Below are 18016 nucleotides of genomic sequence, written 5' to 3'. Positions count from 1 at the left end.
CCCAGAAAAACCACCCCCAAGACACATCCTAGTCACAATGACAAATCCCACAGATAGAGACAGAATTCTGAAAACAGCAAGATCAAAAGGGGAAATCATGTTCAAGCAAGCTTCCCTGAGATTTACAGCAGACCTGTCACCAGAAACGCTCAATGCCAGAAAGCAGTGGTGGGATATTGTGACAAGACTGAATGAAATGAATGCTTCACCCAGAATACTATACCCAGCAAAACTCACTTTCCGGTTTGATGGAAGAATACATGGTTTCACAGACAAAAAACAGCTCAGAAACTTCACAGACACAAAACCAGTCTTAAGAGAAAAACTGAAAGACCTAATCTAAGACAAGACTACCCAAAAGACACACCAAATTTTGAAATAAAGATGGCGTTAAATCCCAGGACAATTCTTTCTCTCAACGTCAATGGACTAAATGCACCAGTTAAGAGACACAGAGTGGCTAAATGGATCAAAAAACTCAATCCAACCTTCTGCTGCCTACAAGAAACGCACCTGAATAGTCAGAACAAACATAGACTCAAAATAAAAGGCTGGAGAAAAGTTATCCAAGCAAACAACACCCATAAAAAAGCTGGAGTGGCCATACTAATATCAGATAATGCAAACTTTATACTCAGGAAGGTTGTAAGGGACAAAGACGGACATTTTATATTAATCAAGGGGTACGTAGAGCAGGAAGAATTCACTCTCCTAAACATATATGCACCGAATGAGGGGCCAGCAAAATATTTAATACAACTGTTGACAAATCTGAAAAATAATATCAACAACAACACAATAATTGTGGGGGACCTTAACACAGCTTTGTCAACACTGGACAGGTCAACCAGACTGAAACCCAACAAGAATATAATAGACCTGAGGAGAGAAATGGAAGAAAGAGGCCTAGTGGATATATATAGGACACTCCATCCCCAGAAACCTGGATACACATTCTTCTCCAATGTACATGGGACATTCTCCAGGATAGACTACATGCTGGCACATAAAACATACCTCCATAAGATCAAGAGGATAGAAATTTTGCAGATTACCTTCGCTGACCACAAGGCTCTGAAATTATTTGTGAACTCCAAAGGGACTCAGAAGAAACACTTTAACACCTGGAAGTTAAACAGCCTCATGCTCAATAACCAGTGGGTCCGAGATGAAATCAAGGAGGAAATCAAAAGGTTCCTGGAAACAAATGACAATAAAGACACAAACTCTCAGAACTTATGGGACACAGCAAAAGCAGTACTGAGAGGAAAATTTATAGCTTTGCAAGCACACATCAGGAAGGAAGAAGGAGCTTACCTGAGTAGCTTAATGACACAGCTAATAGAACTAGAAAATGCTCAACAAAAGGACCCAAGAATAGGAAGACAGAAGGAAATAACAAAGCTGAGAGCAGAAATTAACGAAGTGGAAACTCAAAAAACAATCCGAAAGATCAACGAAAGCAGAAGTTGGTTCTTTGAAAAAATAAACAAGATTGATAGACCACTGGCAAAACTAACAAAGAAAGAGAGAGAGAGAAACTTGATAACTTGTATCAGGAATGAAAAAGGAGAGATCACTACTGATATGACAGAGATTCAAAGGGTAATCAGAAACTACTTTGAAAAACTCTACGCCACTAAAAATGAGAACCTGGAAGAAATGGATAAATTCTTGGACTCTTATAATCTTCCACGGTTGAAGGAAGAGGATGTAGCATATCTAAACACCCCCATCACCATTGATGAAATTAAAACAGTAATCAAATGTCTGCCGAAAAACAAAAGCCCAGGTCCAGATGGATTCACTAATGAATTCTATCAAACTTTCCAAGAGGAACTACTGCCAATCTTGGCAAGACTCTTTCATGAAATTGAACAAACAGAAACACTTCCAAATAGCTTTTATGAAGCCAACATCACCTTGATACCTAAACCAGACAGAGACGCTACCAAAAAAGAAAATTACAGACCAATATCACTGATGAATGCAGATGCAAAGATCCTCAACAAAATCCTGGCAAATAGGATTCAATGCCTCGTTATAAGAAGATCATCCACTACGATCAAGTAGGTTTCATCCCAGGAATGCAAGGCTGGTTTAACATCCGTAAATCTATCAACATAATACACAACATCAATAACAAGAAAAATAAAAACCACATGATCATATCAATAGATGCAGAGAAAGCATTTGATAAGGTCCAACACCCATTCTTGATCAAAACTCTCAGCAAGATGGGAATGGAGGGAACCTTTCTCAATATAGTGAAGGCCATCTACCACAAGCCAGTGGCAAATATTATCCTCAATGGAGAAAAACTGAAAGCCTTCCCTCTAAATTCTGGCACAAGACAAGGCTGTCCTCTCTCACCACTCCTATTCAACATAGCACTGGAAGTACTTGCTATAGCGATTAGGCAAGAAAAGGATATCAAGGGAATCCAGATAGGAAAGGAAGAAGTCAAGCTCTCACTGTTTGCAGATGACATGATACTCTACTTAGAAAACCCTAAAGACTCTATCAAAAAGCTTCTAGAAACAATAGACTCATATAGCAAGGTGGCAGGCTACAAAATTAACACACAAAAATCAATGGCCTTTCTATATACCAATAGTAATAAGGATGAAATGGACATTAAGAAAACAACCCCATTCACAATAGTACCACACACACTCAAATATCTTGGAATCAACTTGACTAAATATGTGAAGGACCTATACAAAGAAAACTATAAAACTCTGCTCCAAGAAATAAGAGAGGACACACGGAAATGGAAACACATACCCTGCTCATGGATTGGCAGGATTAACATCATCAAAATGTCAATACTCCCCAAGGCATTATACAGATTTAATGCCATCCCTCTAAAGATACCCATGACATTCTTCAAAGAAGTGGATCAGACACTTTTGAAATTCATTTGGAACAATAAACACCCTCGAATAGCTAAAGCAATCATTGGGAAAAAGAATATGGGAGGAATTACTTTCCCCAACTTTAAACTGTACTACAAAGCAACAGTTATCAAAACAGCATGGTATTGGAATAAGGATAGGTCCTCAGATCAGTGGAATAGGCTTGAATACTCAGAAAATATTCCCCAGAGATACAACCATCTAATTTTTGATAAAGGAGCAGGAAATCCTAAATGGAGCAGGGAAAGCCTCTTCAACAAGTGGTGATGGCACAATTGGATAGCCACTTGCAAAAATTAAACTTAGACCCCCAGCTAACATCATGTACAAAGGTAAAATCCAAATGGATTAAAGACCTCGATATCAGCCCCAAAACCATAAGATATATAGAACAGCACATAGGCAAAACACTACAGGACATTACAGGCATCTTCAAGGAGGAAACTGCACTCTCCAAGCAAGTGAAAGCAGAGATTAACAGATGGGAATATATTAAGCTGAGAAGCTTCTGCACCTCAAAGGAAATAGTGCCCAGGATACAAGAGCTACCCACTGAGTGGGAGAAACTATTCACCCAATACCCATCAGATAAGGGGCTAATCTCCAAAATATACAAGGCACTGACAGAACTTTACAAGAAAAAAACATCTAACCCCATCAAAAAATGGGGAGAAGAAATGAACAGACACTTTGACAAAGAAGAAATACAAATGGCCAAAAGACACATGAAAAAATGTTCCACATCACTAATCATCAGGGAGATGCAAATCAAAACAACGATGAGATACCACCTCACACCCCAGAGAATGGCACACATCACAAAGAATGAGAATAAACAGTGTTGGCGGGGATGTGGAGAGAAAGGAACTCTTATCCACTGCTGGTGGGAATGCTGTCTAGTTCAACCTTTATGGAAAGCGATATGGAGATTCCTCCAAAAACTGGAAATCGAGCTCCCATACGATCCAGCTATACCACTCCTAGGAATATACCCTAGGAACACAAAAATACAATACAAAAACCCTTCCTTACACCTATATTCATTGCAGCTCTATTTACCATAGCAAGACTCTGGAAACAACCAAGATGCCCTTCAACAGACGAATGGCTAAAGAAACTGTGGTACATATACACAATGGAATATTATGCAGCTGTCAGGAGAGATGAAGTCATGAAATTTTCCTATACATGGATGTACATGGAATCTATTATGCTGAGTGAAATAAGTCAGAGAGAGAGAGAAAAACGCAGATGGTCTCACTCATCTATGGGTTTTAAGAAAAATGAAAGACACCCTTGTAATAATAATTTTCAGACACAAAAGAGAAAAGAGCTGGAAGTTCCAGCTCACCTCAGGAAGCTCACCACAAAGAGTGATGAGTTTAGTTAGAGAAATAACTACATTTTGAACTGTCCTAATATTGAGAATGTATGAGGGAAATGTTGAGCCTGTTTAGGGTACAGGCGGGGGTTGGGTGGGGAGGAGGGAGATTTGGGACTTGGGTGATGGGAATGTTGCACTGGTGATGGGTGGTGTTCCTTTTATGACTGAAACCCAAACACAATCATGTATGTAATCAAGGTGTTTAAATAAAAAAAAATTAAAAAAAAAAGAAAAATAGTGCAAATAATAGTAAAGAAACGAATCTAGAACCCAAAATAGTAAATTGACATAGTCTCTTTGTAAAATAATTCGACTATTTTATTCAAAATTAAAGCTTTGCTTACCATGTATAATAGCAGTTCCATTTTTAGATAATTATCCAGGAAGGAACAATGATAATTTATGTCCTCTTCAAAGTTGCAACTACATTTTCATTACAATATTATTTAGAAAAGTCTCAAACTGGAAACAGTGCAAATGGAACTTACATTTGTTTAGAGCAGAGGTCTCAAGCTCAATTTACCTGGGGCCACAGGAGGCAAAGTCGGGGTGAGGCAGGGCCACATAAGGGATTTCACACAAAAAAAGTCCTCAAACATCATTATTAACAGTTTTAATTATTTCTTCTGAACATGAATAAAACATTGAGTGAAAATCATGAACAGTTCTTCTGAACATGGCATCTTTTGCCTATTCCTTGCTGCCAGAGACTTGACAGTGCTTCTTCTCACAAATCTGAACCACATTTGGCTTTAGAGAGGAAGCAGTTGAGACCCTCAGTATGGCTTGAAGATGATCATCATTAAGTCTAGACCTGTACTTTGACTTATTGAAGTTCAATGTGGAGAATAACTTTTCACACAAATATGTGCTCCCAAAAAGGCACATGCTGCACTTGAACATTCGGGAAAGCTCAGGGAAGCTGGGGGGCAATTCTTTAAAAAATTGCCCATGCATGTCTGCTTTTCCACTAATCTTCCTGAACTTGGCTTTGAGACCAGAGTTGCATTGCAGGTCAATTAGTTCCATTTAAAGCACAGGAGGGGCATCTTGCACATCAAAGGAAAAGGGGTCCACAAAAATTTGGAAAGTGGCTCTGTGCTTTTTGAAGTCTGCAAATCTGTGATCAAATTCCTTCTCTAGCTTAAAAATAGCATCAACACTATTTCTCAACACTGAATGGTATGCCTGCATCCATTGCATGCTGGAAAATGGCAAAGGTTTGTCTGAGAGAGCTGGGATTTCCATAACATAAGTTTTGTGGAGAATGCTCTCACGTTGTCATAGGCAGCACTGATAAGCTGCCCTGGGCCTTGTAGCATCTTGTTTAGTACATTCAGCTTATGTGTGATGTCAACAAGAAAAATAAGCCCATGAGTCATTTGTGATCACTCAACTCAGAAACAGCATTCCCATCCTTCTCCATGAAGGCTTTCACTTCTTTCAACTCAAAAAATCTTTTCAGGACATTTCCCCTGCTGAGCCAACGTACCTCGGTGAAATAGAGCACATTTCCATATTCTGACTCCATTTCCTCTAAAAAAGCATGAAACCTCCTGTGCTTTAAGCCCGTGGATCTGATTTGATTGATGCATTTCACAACAACAGACATCACATTGTCACATGTCAGGCATTTACTGCAAAGGGCCTGCTGATGGATAATGTGGTGAAGAACAATGGCCTTCTCTACACCCTCCTCTTCAAGTTTTTTTTTTGAACAAGTGCCACCAGTCCATTTCCGCCCTGTCATCGATGGCTCTCCATTGGTTATTATTCCAACAAACCTCTTCCATGGCAAACCTGCATTGTCAATGGCATCACACAGATGCAGAAATATCTCATAAGCGGTGGTCTGGCCATGCATTGGTATTATTGTGAGCAGCTCCTCTGTCAATTCAAAATTGCAATCAACACCATGGACATAAATTGTGAGCTGCTCAGTGTCTGTTATATCTGTGCCCTCCTCAAGAGCAACTGAGTATGCATCAAAACATTTGGCTTTCTCACACAGTTGATGATAAATGTCACTTGACATGTCAGAAATGCGCTCTGCCACAGTGTTGGCAGAAAGGCTGATTTTGCTAAGCTGACCTTTCTTTTCCAGACAGATAATTCTTGCAGCCTGTAACATGCATTTTTTTTTTTAACAAACTTTGCTTCTGTGATTGGTTTCCCTGCCTTAGCAATCATCTCACTAACCATGTAACTAGCTTCGACTGTTGCAACATTCTCTTTGGTTGCTTTCTTGAAGAAATCTTGTTGCCTCATTAGACATGCTTTATGACTGGCAACCCACTTGGCTCTCTCATTTCCTTGATATTTTGCACATTCCTCAGCATGTTTAGTTGAAGAATGGCGTTTCAAGTTGTATTCCTTGTGCACTGCAACTTTCTTTGAGCAAATAAGACATGTGGGAATGCCCCTGTGCTCAACAAAGAAATACTGCGTCTCCCACTTTTCCTAAAATTGTCTGTGCTCGTCATCAATCTTTCTCTTCACTGGAGGCTTTGATGAAGTCATGATGAAGGTATGACAAAATCTAATTCTGTAATAAACTTCTCTCCCTTCTGTCCCTTAGGCCTCCAAAAATGCAAGGGACAGCAGGCAGGAGCAGTGGAAATGACGTCTGCACTAGGCGCAAAGTATTCGCGATTATTCGCTTACCGTAATTCGCAATAAAAAAAATCGCATTCGTAAGAAAAAATTGCATTAAACATTTGCATACCCCGAACGGAACTGCTCAGGGTATGTGAATGTTTAATGCGATTTTTTTTCTTATTAATGCGATTTTTATTGCGATTATTTGGTAAGCGAATAATTGTGAATACTGCGATATTTGAAGGCCGGCTGTGGGCCACAAAATGTTGTATGGAGGGCCGCAAATGGCCTGCTGGCTACGAGTTTGAGACCCCTGGTTTAGAGAATTCATGAACAAAATAAGATACTGACTTAACATGATACTACTCATCCAAAAAATAGAAAATAGATGAAAATCCATGCAACAGTTTGGAGGATCTCAGAAACAGACTGAGAAAGGCCAGACACAAATAGCTGCATGATAGTATTTGTATAAAATTTAGCAAATGATTGATGCAGCTACCTAAACTATAATAAAAATGTTTAAAAAACAAAATCTGTAGAAATAGTAAAAAAATATAGAAACAAATGTTGGGTTAGGGACTGGCTATGAGGTCTGAGATTGATCAAAAGGAGAATGACAGGTGACTGTTTCAAGTGAAGATAATGTTTTAAAACTAGTGTTGGAAGTGATCCATGGTTATACAAATGGACGAAATGAGCTAATTTTCATGGCTTGTCATTTACGTTACCATAATGAAGCATGAGTCAGATACACTGCCCTAAAGTCTTGCTCCACAAGCTGTTTAGGTGTTTTTTGGGGGAATGTGGAGTTGGACTACAGTTGTCAGTGGTCCAACTCAGGGCTTATTCCTGGGCAACCAGAATCATTGTGAGCTAGGCAAAGCACCTTATCTGCTGTACTACCATAAACCCTCCACCAAAAACTGCTTAAAAAAACTTTTCTATGTAAAATGGACCTACTCAGAACCCTAAGCCCCTCACACAGCTCTACTGTGCACAACAGGGGCTCTGCTTCTTTTGTGTTTCTAAGATCACCCAGAGGGTTTCTACCAGCCTCCTGTGCTCATCCAACCTTCACACCAAGGCCAACCCCAGAGCCCTGACTTGTATGTTCTTGTGCAAGCTCTGGCTTTAATTATTTCCCACAGCAAGTGATCCCCAGCAATCAATTCCACCCTGACTACCAATCCCACCCAAGCTTCACTCCCTGAATATTATTATTATTATTATTATTATTATTATTATTATTATTATTATTATTAATGGAATACTAGCAGCTTGTGTCTGAATAAAAAAAAAGAACAGTATCAGCGTATATTCAAAATAGAGCTCATTTTTGCCCTGACTTATCTTCTCATAGCCTTTTTATGCCTACATGTTCCCAATACTCTTAGAACTTTCAAGCCAGAAAGGTGAGTGCCAAAAAATATGAACAGATCATTAGACCTGTTTATTATACTGCTGTTAATTTTAAAATAAAGTTCATCTATAAAAATTCTTTGGATTTTCTTTTCCCAATTTTTCTTAAATTTACTTAAAACACCAATTTTAAGGCATATGACTTACAGAATTCTAGTTGAAATTCAGGAGTGCAATGTCCCAAGATCAAACCAAACATCAGTGTCACCTTCCCTCTACCAATGTCCCCAGGATCTCTCCCACCTTCAGCATGCCTCCTTGACAGGGACATTGTAAATATTTTAAAGTTTGTAGACATTTGGATCTTGTGCCTGTGGCATTGTTGTCTATATAATTGTTCTATATATCTCTCTATATACTCTGCATATGTATATCTCCACACCTTTAATATGCTGGATTCTCTGCCCCTACTCTTATTACTAGCCATACATTTCTTTTTATTGCCTAAGTCTCTTTCCTTCCCTGTTATTTTCATTTTATAATCAAGGGTTATGAGTAATTGGGCATCCCCCTTTGTAGCCATGTATCCCCCTATATCTTCTTCTTATGGCACAGATTAGTGAAGTCATCTATTGCTGTCCTCAATCACTCACTTCACATGCTAATGTTTAATTTCATCCATGCTGTAGCAAATTGCATGATTTCATCCTTCCTTGCAGCTACATAGTATTCCATTGTGGTTACATACACTATACTTTTATCATCCAGTCATCTATTGCACGGAGCCTAGGTTGATTCCATATTGTAGCTATAAACTTTTTTTTTTTTTTTTTTGGTTTTTGGGTCCCACCCGGCAGCGTTCAGGGGTTACTCCTGGCTCTATGCTCAGAAATCGCCCCTGGTAGGCACAGGGGACCATATGGGATGCCGGGATTCAAACCACCATCCTTCTTCATGAAAGGCAAATGCCTTACCTCCATGCTATTTCTCCGGCCCCTGGAATGAACATTTTTAATGAACATTTTTTATGCCCTGCTAGATAGATACCAAGAGGTAGAATAGCTGGGTCAGGTAGTAGCTATGTATTTTTTTTTTAGTTTAAATACATCACATAGTTGACATAGTTGATCAGAGTACATTCCAGATGTGTGAAAGCAAAGTTATTGAAAAAAGGGAAATATTAATAAAATAGAAGAGAGAAGAAAAGAGAAAGAAAAATGAAAAAATACAGTAGCAACCTTATCTGTGGAAATTATTGTATCACCAATGAAGTCATTAATACAATGGCAGATGTTAGTAAGATCTTATAGAATTGGTTGGATTTTAATGTGCAGTTTAAGGGTTTTTAAGTTGCATACATCTGTACTGTTTATGAAAAATATAGAACTTTTTGGGGGGGGAAAACACACCTACCTCACTGTTCCCAAGTCTTACTCTAGGCTCTATGTTTAGGGGTCATTCCATGTGAGGCTCAGGGGAACACAGGTGGTGCTGGAGATTAAACCCCAACCTGCTGAATGTAAGGCAAATAATTGCCTTCCCCACTGTACAGTCTGTCTTTCCAGCCCTCAATGTAGAACATTTCTATCCCATGAAAACATTCCTTTTGGTCTTTTACAAGTCAATCATCACTGTCCCAAGATTATTACACCCACTGTCTGCTTTCCAACATGTTCCACTTGTTTTGTCTGTACAGGGAGTTCTTTGTTGATAGACTCCTGGAAAGAACAACATATAAGGAAACCCATTTGACCACAGGCTAATTGATATAAACAAGAATTAGATTTCTATGGAATGTCTCTGACCACAAAAAAAAAAAATCACAATACTTCTAACATCAAAAAAGAACTTGTATTCATTCATTCATTTACCCACTCATTAATTTATTCATTCATTTCTCAGTTCAGGATCACTAGTGGCTGGATCCTATCTCAAAAGCTAAGAACACAAGGAGAGGACCAATTCTGGTCAGATTGCTCTTTTGCAAGACTTCACGTGCACAAGCCCAGTGATGTGATGGAGAGGCACCAACAAACTGAATGTGAAATCTATGGAGTGGGAAGAAACCAGAGTACCCGGAGAATCCACATGGGAATACTATGTAAATAACATAGGAAGTATTCTGACTGGAAAAATTTCTTTCTTTTTCTTTCTTTTCTTTCTTTCTTTTTCTTTCTTTTCTTTCTTTCTTTCTTTCTCTCTCTTTCTTTCTCTCTCTTTCTTTCTTCTCTTTCTTTCTTTCTTCCTTCCTTCCTTCCTTCCTTCCTTCCTTCCTTCCTTTCTTTCTTCCTTCCTTCCTTCCTTCCTTCCTTCCTTCCTTTCTTTCTTCCTTCCTTCCTTCCTTCCTTCCTTTCTTCCTTTCTTCCTTCCTTCCTTCCTTCCTTCCTTCCTTCCTTCCTTTCTTTCTTTCTTTCTTTCTTTCTTTCTTTCTTTCTTTCTTTCTTTCTTTCTTTCTTTTTCTTTCTTTCTTTCTCTTTCTTTCTTTTCTTTCTTTCTTCTTTCTTCTTTCTTTCTTTCTTTCTCTCTCTCTCTCTCTCTTCTCTCTCTCTTTCTTTCTTTCTTCTTTCTTCTTCTTTTCTTTCTTTCTTTCTTTCTTTCTTCTTTCTTTCTTTCTTTTTCTTTCTTCTTTTCTTTCTTTCTTTCTTTCTTTCTTTCTTTCTTTCTTTCTTTCTTTCTTTCTTGCTACACCTGTCAATGCTCAAAGATTACTCTTGGTGGGGAACCATGAGATGCTGGGGATCAAACCCAGGTTAGCCATGTGCAAGGCAAACATCCTATATACTGTATGATCTCTCTAGCTCTGGAAATAGTTTCTTTTCTAATCAATGTATAAGAAGATAACATCAATAGAAATGACAATGTTAGAGAAGGCTGTATTTGACTTTCATATAAATAGGACCATATAATTTGTATCATTTCATGTCTGGTTTCTCTCAGTGAACATTTTGCTTCTACTATTCACCATGTTACTGAACATCAGTAGTCTGTTCTTTTTTATTGCTGAGTGGCATTCTTTCTTTGTATGTGCTGTGTGTGTTTATATACTCCCTTACTAGTGGAGATTTGGGGCTCTAAAGTTCTGCAGCTTTTGAAGGAGACTGATATAACATCTATGTTTATTTTTTTTCTGAGAACATAATTTTCTCAGGAAACTGGAAATGGAATTATTTGGTAATATGCTAGATACTATAAGAAACAGTATAAAATATTTTTTAAATAAAAGACAGTTTAGGTGTGGCTCTAAGTGACCATTAAAGTTCATGGACTAGAGCAACAGCACAGTGAGTAAGGTATTTATCTTGCACACAACCAATATGACCCCCAATATCGCATATGGTCCTCTAGCACTAGCAGGAGTAATTTGTGAGTGCAGAGCTAGAAGTTACCCCTGAATATTTCTGTGTGTGGCACAAAAAAGGACAAAAAACAGAAGTCTCACCAGTAGAATATGAATGTTCCAGTTTCTCTGCAAACCCACTAGATCATTACTATTCTAGAGACTGTGAAATGAAGCTCCTTTTAATTTGCATTTTAATTTGCATTTTCTTGATAACAATGTTGAAAATGTTTTTGCAAGCTTGTTGGATTTTAATTTATTTTCTTTGGGAAAACACCCAGCTAAATAATTTTCCCATGTTATCAGTTCTTGGTAGTTTTTGTTAGTCTGGCTGATTTTTATTTATTATTTACTTTTATTATTTATTTTTAATTTTTGGGTCATACCCAGTGGTGCTCAGGGGTTACTCCTGGCTCAATGCTCAGAAATCACTCCTAGCAGGCATGGGGGACTATGGGATGCCCAGATTCAAACCACCGACTATCCTGGTTCAGCTGCTTGCAAGGCAAACGCCCTACCACTGTGTTATCTCTTGGGCCCTCTGGCTGATTTTTAAATTCTATTTCTCTTTATAATTTCTTTTCTTCTGCCTTAGCAACCAGACAACTAGTTGAGACCCTTCTCATATCTTAATGAAACATCAATGGAGAATCTCTCACCAGCATATCTCTCTCTTTATGCATATATGTATATAAATTATTTATAATTTCTTATTATTTTCTATTTCTTTTTTCTTTTAGAAGAAAAATCTGTCATGGAACCCATATCATAGCTCTGTGCTCTGCAGCCTTATAAGGACATCAGGTATATCTTAGAGGGATGATAAGATCCTTCCCATGTGTCCAAATGACACTCATCTTTGTTCCTCCAGTCTATAGATTCCACAGATATCAATCTCCTGGAGGCATTGCGATGGGTCACCCACTGGCCTTTGTTGGTAGTATCACTCACCTAGAAACCTCCCCATTGCCTCTTTCTCTAATGTTTACTTTTCTTTCCTTTAAGAATCAGGTTAAACAGTCTTTCTCCTGGGAAACCTTCTGTAAATCCCAGGCTGATTTGGGTTCCTTTACTTTGCTCCCATAGCAACAGAGTGTAAGTTCCTGTGAGCCATCCCCAGCATCCAGATAGCACTAGCTTGGCTCCTTGGTGCTCAGGAGATTGTCATCTTTGTCTTAAACGTACAGCTCCAATTCGTGACCAAAGCTCACCTGATAATTTTGAGGGACTGAGGGCCTTGCAAAGGTTTCCTAGATAGTACTATCTAGAGAAGGGGGACACTTCTAGATCTTTCAATAGAAAAAGAGAGTCAGCAGGCAGTTTGGTCTCATCTCCCAGTCTGGTGGTAACACTCCTACTGTTGGGGAAAGCTGGGACATGTGAAATACTGGGTATGCTTAGCCTGTTCCATGGAGTGGTGCCATCTGCTCTTCCCTTGGTTCTAAATAGGCCCTGGTATGATGAAAAGGAAGGAAGTTGTTTCTCCTGGCCCATGCAAGGCACAGCTGTATATCATCACTCAGTGTCTAAGAGACCCCAAGAGTCCTGCTGAAAAGAGGAACAAGAGATGCAAATTCCTGGCCGGAGAGATAATCATGGAGTAAGGCATTTGCCTTTCATGCAGAAGGATGGTGGTTTGAATCCCCGGCATCCATTGAGTCCCCTGTGCCTGCCAGAGGTGATTTCTGAGCTTAGAGCAGGAGTAACCCCTAAGTACTGCTGAGTGTGGCCCAAAAACCAAAAAAAAAAAAAAAGAGAGAGAGAGAAGAGATGCAATTCCAACCATCAAGCTGCCCAGTGATTGCTTTCTGCTTCCCCCCTCTCATTTTAGTGTGTGTGTGTGAGTGAAGTGAGTGAGTGAGTGAGTGAGTGAGTGATGTGTGTGTGTGTGTGTGTGTGTGTGTGTGTTGTGTGGTGTGTGTGTGTGTGTGTTGAGCCTGTAATTTACCCACCTGGGGAGACAGGCCCTGCCATTCACACTCAGGGTGTTTAAATAAGAACCCAAGTGTTGCCCTTAGCAGCTCATTAAGTAGTAGAGAGAAGAGGGGTAAAGCTAGTCTGTCTGGTGGTGTAGGAGGAAGCCTGGAAGGATTAACCTCTTCTCTCTATCCCTCAGGCTGGCTTCTCTGTCTCCTCCTTCCTTGCCCTACCTGAAACCAGTCTTAACAGGGAGAACTCTTGGCATGGAGGGAGCTTCCTTCCCCCCCAGAATAACTGTCTCTCCCCATCTCGCCCCCATAGAGGCTCCCTACCCATGGTGCCTCCTCAGGTATGTAGAAACTGCTCTCCTGTTCATCAAGCCTTTTGCTCTCTAGGCCAAAGGCTTCCACCCCTACAAATCTTCTTGTGACACTGCTACATGGCTTCAGCCCCCCCTCAGCAACTGCCCCTGTTGTTACCATGCCAGCCAATAATGTTCTACAGAGGATCAGCTCTGGATCATTCTCCTCACCTCCCTGGCCACAGCGCTCTCACCCCGTGGGTCTGCTATGCTTTGTTTGTTTTCATTTCTCTGGCCACAGTCTTGGCAAACAGACACAAGTCAGAAGTTTACTCAGCTACAGGAGCTCAGGCTTGAGTCCCATTCCCTTCAGTTTCTCCTCTAAGCCTTCACTATGGTGCTTGTAAATGAATGGGTGCTCAGGAAATGTGTCCAATGGGATTGAATAAAGAGTGGCTGGCTGGGACCTCAAGAAAATCATAATCACAGGGTTTGTCATCTCTGTCCTGATGTTCCAATGTGCAGGGACTAGGGATCAAGTCTGGCTCAAGACCTCCTAGATACAACTCAGAGTTTTTTAAGGCCTCCAACTTTTGTTTCTAACCTCTATGTGGTGGAAGAAATAGAAAGGTCCTTCGTGGCTCATGCAGATCTATAATGCACTGCCAGGGGCTCATTTTGAGCCAGATTCTTGCCTACCCTCATTTCCCTTTCTCTTCTCCACAGACAACTAAGGCCTTACTATAATATGTGACTCAGGGCTGAGCTTTGCTCTCAGCAGCTCTTTGCTGCTGCATGAAACCCTGGTTTGAATTCCAACACATTTGGTCCACCAAGCACTGGAGTGGCCCATGAGCACTGCTGACAGTGGTCCAAGACCAAACAGTCACACCACAAAACATGTGGTGTCTCAGAGAGAATTTGAATGAATCCATTTGAAAAGCTCATTCTAGGATTTGGAGTTTATATGGATAATATCAGCCTGTGGAAAAGCAAGAGCTGGCCTAGACCTCTCTAGAAAGGCAGGCATGCCCCCTCTGACATAGCCTACAAGCCACTGCTCTGGGTGCCACCTCTGCTCTGGGCTCCTACTCTCTCTTTCTTCAGAATAAATTGCCAGGAAGAATAGTGAGCCATGGCAGAATTTCTCAAGTCAAAGGACAGAAGAGGCCCCACACAGGTCAACAACCTGAGGTCAATCCTACAGGCTTGGTGTCCTAAATTTGTCATCAATCTCTGGTGCTTTTGAACTTGTCTCTTGGAAAACAGGGCCCTTCATTTTCATTAGCTCCTTGAGGCTGCTTTAGATGGAAAACAACCCCCTGAATCTCTATAGAATCTTTATAGGGGTTCTCAACACCTTCTAGATCCGCAATAGAAAAGGAGATAATTGTATTGCCAAGATGAACAGTTCAGAAAAAAATAGTCCTCATGTACACATTTACTTTTTTAGCCTTCAAAGTTAGAATCAAGATGACCTCTACTTTATGAGGAACCACACAAAGGAGCTGGGACTAATAGTACATGGGCAGGGCATTTGCCTTGCATGAAGCCAAACCTGGTTTTTATTCCCAGCATCCATATAGGCCCAGAGCACTGCCAGGAGTAATTCCTGAGTGAAGTGCTAGAAGTAACTCCTGAGTATTACCGGGTATAACTCAAAAACAACAACAAAAAAAAGAGGAATGATACTTTAGGTGCTAGAACTTCTTGTTCTGACTATCTTCCTTTCTTTTTCATTGAGTTGGGTCAGGTACATAGGGAATACTAAGTTTGTACCCCCACTGTGTACCAGAGTATGCAAGAGAGCTATAGGAAACTAATTCAAATATAACCCCAGCATAAGAGAAAAAACTCCAGGCAATTTCATCAATAGTCTCCACAATGCATCTCCACACCCATCTCTTCTCACAGAAGTGTCTTCCAAAGCTTCCAGATCTGTGCGAGAAATGCCTCAGAGGGGAGAGCAGAGAGAATCTCTCAGTGGAAAAAAATGCCCTTTGTGACATGCAGGTGGATTTGTCTAGGGTTCCCACACATCCCATGGAATCTGGGAGATTAACAGTGAAAAAATGACCTATTTTAACAGGTGCACACTTGTGTGGTAGTGGAATTCAGCCGAGCATGGAATTATTTTAACATGGAAATAAGTTGTGGGCATTCAGAAACCTCACTCTTTTGACCACACAGAAATCAGACACAGGACCAACATTGGGAGTTTCTCAGGACTGAAACGGATGTGTGGGTTGGATTTTTCCAGAGGAAGCGACACTATCACAGGGAAATAAACAGCCAAGTCTACAAGACATGACTGTTCATGTTTGAATTCCATCTTCAAAGCAGGTCCTTTTCCTCAGAGAAACAGTAAGTAAACCCGAATTCTAAAACCTGAGGTGTTTAGAGAAGAGAAATTAGCCATATGCAATAAGTCCATTCTTGGGGCACAGTACTTTTCTTGTAAAAATCTATGACCAAAAGGAAAGAGCCCAGTCACAAAAGGCTGGCACAAGTCACACAACAAACGTTCCTATCCATGGGGCCTTGAACCAGCCTTAGCCTACCCTCTGGGGCTTTAGAAAGGGAAGCTGGACAGAGAAATGCTTTGTCACAACCCTAGGGCAAGGCTGCAGGGCCCAGGATCTGACTTTGCTACCACATGGCTGAAAGCTGTCTGGAAGGGACAGAACTACAGATAGAGGAGACACATGGAATCCCAGATGTCTTCAAGAGAAATAATTTTTTTTCACAGGATGACAGCTTTCTTTTCTGTGATTTTTCTCAGGAATTTATTCTGGAAATTTGGACTTGGAAAACCTTCAGCATGCCCAGCAGGTGGGTGAGAGCCAGGATCTGCTTTGTCAAAGGGTGTGGCGAAACTTTTTTTGGAGGAACTTTAGGTTTGACTTCTCAGTGTCTTCATGTGCACATGTTTGTGTGTGTATATGTGTGTGTGTGTGTGTGTGTGTGTGTGTGTGTGTGTGTGTGGAAATGCCTTAAACACTGAGGCACCAAAGGGGAGGTTTTCATTCAAGGGCCAGGGGCATAGATGTTGCTTATACAAGGACCTGAGTTCAATCTCCAGCACAGTGGGACTCTGCAAGTATGATCAAGGCCCTAGCATGGAACCATGGGGTATAGTATTCCCAGGAATATTGGGCTGAATATTTCCAGGAGTAGCCATGAGAACACCTTCTGCCCTGTCAGAAGAAGAGGGAACTTTAATTTTGCATGCCACACTTAGTGGTGCCCAGATGTTAATCCTGGCTCTGCACTCGGGAATTACTTATGACTGGCTTGAGGAACTATATGGGATGCCAGGGAATTAAACCCAGTTGGCCCTAGCCAAAGCCAAGCCTATTCACTATACTATTGCTCTGGCCACCAGTAGAGGCAACTTGGCCCCTAATTATTTCTTTGGAAGAACACATTTACTAAGTGGCTTTATTTAGGCCCCTTCATCATTCTGACCTAAGCATCCTAACCTTTAACAGGATGAAAATTTAATGTTGCCTGTCCACACCATAGTGTGTATGGGTGTCTCTCTCTGTGTGTGCATATACAGACATTTATTTATGCACATATTTGGGACAGGGAAATTATTAGTCATTATGTGGTAAGAACATTTTTTAATCTTGATTTCTTATGTCTACTACACATCAGCACACACACACACACAAATACAACACAAACACCATTTGAGAACTTGAATTAGGTGGTGCCATTCAGAAATAAGAGCAAGGAAAGTTAGTTTCTGCACAAAAAGGGATTGAGTGAGCAATAATAATCATGACTATGAGAAAGCATGTTCTTACTGAGCCATCCCTGGGAGGTTGAACTGTTTCTGGTAGAAGAAAAAGTTGAGAGATTCAAATACAGCCAGTAACTTGCCCAAGGTCACATAGCCCATAAGTGGCAGCATTGGCTTAATGCTCTTCTCTGTCCCTTGTGAAATCTGGCCTCTGCCCATGGCTTTGGCACAGATCAGAGGGAACAGATAGATAGTTGATGAGTCAGGCCGCCTCAGCTGTGCACCGAGATGGGCAAACTAGTTCCGGAGTTCTGGTGTCTGTTTTTATTTGTTGTGTGTATGTTTTGTGTGTGTGTGTTTTGTGTGTGTGTGTGTGTGTGTGTGTGTGTGTGTGTGTGTTGCTTCTCATTTTTCCTTAGATAACTTAAGCACCCAGCTTTTCTAGCCT

Source organism: Suncus etruscus, chromosome 6 (genome assembly GCF_024139225.1).
Source record: "Suncus etruscus isolate mSunEtr1 chromosome 6, mSunEtr1.pri.cur, whole genome shotgun sequence".
Taxonomy (NCBI): domain Eukaryota; kingdom Metazoa; phylum Chordata; class Mammalia; order Eulipotyphla; family Soricidae; genus Suncus; species Suncus etruscus.
Note: the sequence above shows the minus strand (reverse complement) of the source record.